This window comes from Microtus ochrogaster, unplaced genomic scaffold (assembly GCF_000317375.1).
Source record: "Microtus ochrogaster isolate Prairie Vole_2 unplaced genomic scaffold, MicOch1.0 UNK73, whole genome shotgun sequence".
Lineage (NCBI taxonomy): Eukaryota > Metazoa > Chordata > Mammalia > Rodentia > Cricetidae > Microtus > Microtus ochrogaster.
This window is the reverse complement of record NW_004949171.1, coordinates 1856507-1863527: the sequence shown is the minus strand read 5'-3', so window position 1 is coordinate 1863527 and position 7021 is coordinate 1856507. Positions and strand designations below refer to the sequence as shown.

The following is a 7021-nucleotide window of genomic DNA, read 5'->3' as shown; positions in this document are numbered from 1 at the left end:
TACCGCGCGGAGGGAGGGAGGGAGGGAGGGGAGGGGGCTCGGGCCGCAGCGGCGCATCTTGCATCCTCCGCGGGGTGGCTGTGCAGGAGGCGGCGCCCCTGCGGCGGTGGCGGACAGACGGACGGACCGACCGACGGCCGAGCGAGAGCAGACAGACGGCGGGCCGCACCGAGGGCACTGTGAGCCCGAGCCTACCAGGGCGGACGATGCGCGGCCCCAGGCCCCGCGAAGGCGGGTGCTGCCCCGGGGGTTGACCGCGGCCGGACGGCGCCCCAGAACCGGGCAAAGGAGCCCGCATCGCGCGGAGGTCAGTGCCCGGCCCGTCCGGCCGCACCCGCGGGGTCTGTCGGCCTCCCTGACTGCGGCGGCGGCGACGGATCCGGGGGCTTTGTTCTGTGCCGAGACAATGGGGGAGGGGGGGCCGGGGCCTGCGGGAGAGGGCGAGCGTGAACGTGAGCATGGGGGCAGGGCCGGGGGGTCTTTGTGTGCGGGTGTCATCGAGTGGGAGTGTGTGGCAGTGCTTCAGTGTGCGCGAGGGGTGGGGAGTGAGGGTTGGGCTGTGTGTGTGCAGCGAGTGTGAGTCAGCGAGTGTCCTCGCGAGGTTGTGTGTGCATGTGCGTGTCACTTGGAGGGGGTGTGGGTCAGAATGAGCTATGTCGGGACTAGCGGGTCCTTGTGAGAGTGCGTGCTTGTGTGCGTTTTACCTGGCTCTTTGGAGCCATATGTCAGAATGCAGGGATGGGTGTGTGACAGAGACACGGAGACACAGACAAAGAAACTGAGGGGCAGAAGTAGAGAAGCAGAGGAGAGAGGACAAAGTCTGTGTTCTGAGTGCATCCTGGTGCCAGAGCCTGGGAGTTTGTGTCCAGGATGCTTACATTAGAGTCCTGGTAAGGGGACAGAGAGAGGTCACTGCAAGCCTAGGTCCCACGTGGAGGGGGTGGGGAGAAAGAACTCAAAGGCACAATGAACTCAGTGTGCATGGGCTGGGCCCACAGCCACAGGTCATAGGCCAGAAAAATATTGTCGCTTATGTCAACTCTTCAAATACCCACATGGGACACAATCATAGCCCTACTCAACCCCATAGGGACTCAGTCCCAGGCAACTTACATTCTCAAGAGATAACACGCATAGTCCCCGGACATCCCTAAAATGGCCTGTCAGAACCAACTAACACCCATTATAGGTGTCTGTCAAGCCAGAATGTACCTGTGGGAGATGATGTCAGTACAGTGTGCATACAGCAGAAGTGTTACAGCCAGGATACCTGGCCATCATTGTCACAGCCAACTCATACCACAGGAGACCATGGTCCTGCCAACGCCTCTCAGACCAATACACGTCCATTGGAAATACTATCGGGCAACACATCATAGGGATTTTCATATATTTCCTCAGCCTGCTCATGAATTACAGGTATGTCAGAGACCTGGAGCTAGCAGAAGGCTGGGTTGCGACGCTCTTACCGCAGAGCCTCTTGTACAGCGTCTAGAAGACAGTCATGGGCCATCTGTCTACATTACAAGGAGAGCTGAAGTTTTGTTACCGCAGACCTCCAAAACTTCTGTTCCTGGGCACTGAGAGCTAGACTGTTTTCTCCCTGACCCTACATCCTACCATGGCCCTAGGTATCTCCCAAAACCAGCTTCACAGTTTCTTTATGTCATTAGCTCCTGGTACCTTCTCTCCTCCCAGGACTAAACCCCGCACTCCACTCTGCGCATAACCCCCATCTCTTCACAGCTTTCAGATGCCTTTTCTCTTGTTCTACTCTTTAACCCCATGGATCTCAACCTTGCTGACGCTGTGACCCTTTAACACAGTTCCTCAGGCTGTGGTGACCCCCAACCATAAATTATTTTTGTTTCTGCTTCATAACTGTAATTTCAACACTGTTGTGCATCGTAATATAAATATCTGTGTTTGCTGATGGTCTCAGGCGACCCCTGTGAAACCCACATGCTGAAAACTGCAACTTTAACCAGATATGACCTTTTTCCTTGATCTCTTGCCCTTGAACTCCTGCTAATCTGCTCCTCTTCTTCCAGCTCACTGGTGAAGAACCATCCCTTCAAACACTCCTTGACACTGTGCTCCATTGTCTCTGAGTCTTCTCAAATGTGAATTATCAGTTCTGTCTAGAATGATTTCTCAGCTACTGACACACTTAGAAATTCTGGTTTCTGTAAATCCCCAGGTCAGACCTTCTATAAAGAATTTTTTTTCACATACCCAAATCACTCACCCATTGTTTTCAATAGACTAATTAATTAACTTACTGGCTCATTCAGCAAACACATACAAAATATCTACTTTTTCCAGACATTGTAGTAGAGTGGGCTTTTCCAAAAGTCAATAAAATGGGCATGCTCCTTACCCTCAGGCTTACACAGTCAGTGTGGAGGGGGGAGGTTGAGTGTCATAACATAGCAGTGCTCAAGACAGCATAAGCAACCATGGAAAGTTCAGAAGAGGCTTTCTGGAAGAAGCCTTAAAACTGGTGAGTTAGTCAGGAGTCAATCGAGAAAAGGAGAAATGAAATGAGGCAGAATGGGTAGAGAATATTCCACGCCAAGAAGACGGCATTTGAAAGTTCACGTATCTGTGTCTGAGGGGTAGAGCAAGCCAGTCATTGTAACATTTACAGCAAGAAGTGTGGAGAGAGATGGGAGTGTCAGGAGGAAACTGAGATCATCCAGGGGCTCCATGGCCACAGGAAGCTCATTTGACCCCAGAATAATGGAAAGCCATCAAATCATTTGAAGCTGTGGAGTGATGTAGCCAGCTTTGTTGTAGAAACCCTACTCCAGCAGGTCTGTGGTGCCTGGGGGAGGCGCCTGGGAATAGCTGTGGGGTAATCCTGAAAGCCTGGAAGGGGGTCATGCTGGCGTGCACTGGAGGAGCAGCCGGAGACAGGGCTTGCTCTTTAAACAGCGGGGTCAGCAAGCTGACAATGTGAATGTGGGTGTTGGAGGGAGGGAGAACTGGAGAGTGGAAATCTGGTTTGCTCACTCACAGGAGGAACTAAAGGCACCTGGCTTGAATTCCCTCAACTTTATATCTCCTCACATCTCACTGGCATCCTCTACAGTCCTTTGTCCATCCTCCCCTAATAACAAGTAGGTGTCTCTTCTGCCTAAGACCAGCCCCCCACACCTGCATTTAGGATACCATTTCTCACTGCATCATGAGGATTTAACTTGACTATTTCTTGTCTTTCCCATGTCTCTAGTTTCGTCCTTGCTTCCATTCCTCCTGGAGACACATCAGAATTCTGTCTTTAACCCTGTGATGCCCTGTAGGTAAGAGGCTTCCTCAGTTTCCTCCACCATTGTGTTTTGTGAGGGACCCTTCTGCATCAAGCTGTGCTCACTTCATTTATTCCCACTCCTCCAAAGACACTCTTTTCCCTGAGAGAAAGTGACCTCTCTCCTGCCAAATCAAGGGGATTTTTTTCAAGAGTCTTCAGCTGCTTGACCTCTTGGCAGGAGCTGACATAGCTGAGCTTTCTTTCCTCTCTGAGCTGTTTTTGATTTTGACTTCTGAGTCACCGCTTTATTCTCTTAACTTGAAAGGAGACCTGATGTGCTAGGCAGGCTGCTAGGTGATGAGAAGACAACGGTAGAATCACTGTTTCTACCCTCAGTGGGGTGACACTTTAGTGCCAGGAGGCAGGCAAAAATCAGATGACGGCAGTGTGGTGGGATCTCTGCATCTCTCATGGAGCTCCTCCTGGCTGTCCTGGGTGCCTTTGGGGTCCTTTGCAAGGCCCCTAAATACTGCTGTTAAGATTCTGACCTGCATCTGATTATCTCAGTGACATAGGCCTCTGATGACCATCTCCCTCATTTGCATGGTTTTAGCTCTCATAGACTGATGAGTCCCAAATACCTCTCCTCTGAGCTGTGACCTTTATGTACCTGAGATATACTTGATCATAATGTATAGCTTACAGACCCCTTACCATATACAAACTTGAACTCAACTTCTTTCCCCAAATCCCTGTCTTTACAAGCAGACATTAGCTGAAACCACTGCTTTATGTAAGACCAGGAACCTGTTGATTCTGCCTCCTTTCCACAGTGTCTGACATCTCATCCCGTTTCCTCCCTCACCCCTGTGCCTGCAGCCTTTTCGCCTGAACTTTTGGAGGCACCTCCTAATGGGTCTGTACTTCCCTTCTCTCTTCCAATCTGTGTCTCATTGCAGCAAGAAACACTTGAATAAAAATGCAAATCCAGCCACTTTACTGTGCTTTAGTGTTTCTGTTTCCTTTGCAGGAAATCCCAACTTTTAAATATGGTCTATGAATCATAATCTTCTCTCTTCCCTCCTTAGCTCATTGTTATTTCTCTAGCACTCAGATTTTGAGCTCAAGTTCTGTTGAGTTCCTCATAGTTGCCAACAGACAGTGCGTCCTTCCATTGTCCATTGGAGCTGTGCGCACGCTGTGCTATGACTTCCACAGCCCGCCCTTCCTTCCTTCCTTCCTTCCTTCCTTCCTTCCTTCCTTCCTTCCTTCCTTCCTTCCTTCCTTCCTTCCTTCCTTCCTTTCTTCCTTCCTCATGCTTCCCCTTCTCACTCTGACTCTTCCAGGGGCTCCTGGATTTCTCTTTTGTCACTGCTTATCCTTACTCTATTTCTCCCACAAAGCTAGGACTGCTCACTGTCAAGGTTGCATCTTTGTGACCCTTGGTTCCCTACACATGCTCAACAAGGAACAAAGAAATGAATGTGTGAGCTCATTCCTCACTCTCACTGTTGAGGAGACCTCTTCCCAGCTGCCCACACGATGGTGGCACAGGGTCCTCTTACCATGTGGGAGACACTTTCCCTACCTCTCCACAGCAGCTCCTTTCTTACCCCAGGATCTCTCCTGCCCCAACCCCGGATTTCTCTTTTCCTGAATCCTCTTCCTCCACTCTGTTTCTTTCATTTACTCCGCAGCTATTTAAGAAGCACTGGAGTTAGCAAGCCTGTGTCCTGGAGACCCTTGCTGAAAGCTGTGGTCTATTAGTTGATTTTCTCATTGCTGTGATGGAATAACTTGACCAAAGCAACTTGTGAGAGAGAAAGGCTTTATTTGGCTTACAGTTTGAGGGTGTGGTCCTCCGTGGTGTGGAAGGCATGACAGAGGAACATGAGGTGAGTAGTCACATTGCACAGACAGGCAGGAAAACTATGGGATGATGCCAGCCGCCTTCGGGTGGGAACTCCCACCTCAGTTCCATGTCTTTGAAAACACCTTTGAAGATAAACCCAGAGACTTGCTTCGTAAGGGATTCCGAATCCAGTCAAGTTGGCAATGAAGATTAACCACCATACCTATCCCCAGACCACCAGGCAGTATAGGCCTGCCAGATTCCCTCCTAAGGGGATGCCTTAGGCTGTTCCCTCCTCCAGCGCCCACCCACCCTGAGCTCAACTCCTGGTATTCCAGTCCCTGCTCCTTCCAATCCCAGGTTCCCCGATTCCTGTACTCTCCTCCTTGCCCAGTTCTTGCCTGGCATGGCAACAGAAACCAGCCTGGACTCTCCCCTCTCTGCGGCTGGTAGTACCTGTTATCAGAAGCCTCTCCCAGAGTCCAGTTTCTCACTAGCATTCTGCTGCCTGCCCCTTCTGTTCTAGGGTCTACAGTTGCCTGTGTAACTCTCTGAGATCAGGGCATTTTCAACCACTGGCACTTGGGAGTGGGCGCTTCCAGTTCCCTGGTTTAGAAAAAAAAAAAAAAAGACCTGTCTTCCCCCTCTGCACCCAACTCAGTAGAAGGAACTTGTAATCTCTCAGAGCCTAGAACTTGGCTTCCTTGTGCCTTGCCAGGAAGGGAGAAGAGGAAGAAGGGAAGAGAAAGGACAGCAGCTGTCCCTCAGGCCTTCTAATGGATGACTAAGCTTATGAGAGCTTCATTTTCTCAGGTGAAAATGAGAGTAATGACATCCACTTAAAGTAGTTTGGAAGGTTCAGGAAGAAAATGTCTTAAGTTTTCAGCTACTAACTTAGCTGATTGAATCTCACTTTTTCCCATACTGGATCTTGACTGCAGGACCTTGTAATTAATCTTATATCTAACATCTGGGTTTTCATATTGTCCTTCCCTGCCCTCAACCTGCCTTCTGAGTTTCTGTCTTCACCTTTTCTGCCATCTCCAACTTCATTAGTTTCCTCTACAACCTGGACTGTGATTGTGGGGATCCAGCTCAGGGGGATCAGTTCATAGGCCTCCCCACCTTTAAACACCATGGACACAGAGACTTGATCTGTCTGAACCACTGCTCTGTCTCTGGGGTTTAGTGAGTTTGGCACACGATAGGCCTTAAATATTTGCTGACTGCGTCTGTTCATGAATCACCTCCTTGCATACCCTACATCTGCTCCTTCCTTCCCCATTTTTTTCATTCCTAGAAACCTGGGCATCCAGGTTCCTTCTGCCCTCTCACGGTGTGAGCCCAGTTCCACATGCCTATGTACCTGGAATGCTGATGACCTTACTGCGATCTCTTCCTCTGTTCATCCACAGTGCCAGATTCATTCTCCTGAACTATTCTCTTTCCCTGCTGTATGCCTGACTAGCTACACAAGCCTTTTCTTGGCTCTCCAAGCTCTCCACCAGAGAGGCAATTGGGCTAGCAAAAAGCTTTAGTGTTCATCAAAGTTGCCTTTTAGATGTCTCTTCACTCCCATCTCCCAGGCTCAGATTCCTCATCTGTGGAAGGACACTCATCCCAGAGTTTGATGTGTGCATCACACTACAGTACCAGTGAGCAGTAGTCGAACCTTAATGCTAAACATTTTGAATTATCACTTAACTCTTGCATCAGTCAATTGAGGTAGGCACTTTGATACATACGTTATGTTATCCAGGCAAGATGACTTAACCTTATCATTTCAGAACTCAGGTAGGATGATCAGGAGTTCAGGATCAACCTGGACTGCTTAGTGAGTTCAAGGTCAGCCTGGGCCTTAGCCTTAGGAGACACTGTCTGAAAAAGGAGGAGGAGGAAGAGAAGGAGGAGGAGGA

At 49.8% G+C, this 7021-nt stretch overlaps 1 protein-coding gene across 2 annotated transcripts in view; it reads left to right on the top strand.

Annotated features, from left to right (window-relative positions):
- The window catches only part of Dchs1 (dachsous cadherin-related 1), a 33327-nt gene that overhangs the window by 826 nt on the left and 25480 nt on the right, over positions 1-7021 (top strand). Inside the window, exon 2 of one of the 2 annotated variants that reach the window (XM_026777576.1) lies at positions 87-307. The gene's annotated coding sequence lies outside the window, so the exon portion shown is untranslated. Of the gene's footprint in view, positions 1-48; positions 308-7021 lie in introns of those variants that run through there. The other variant, XM_005370232.2, reaches the window with a different exon arrangement.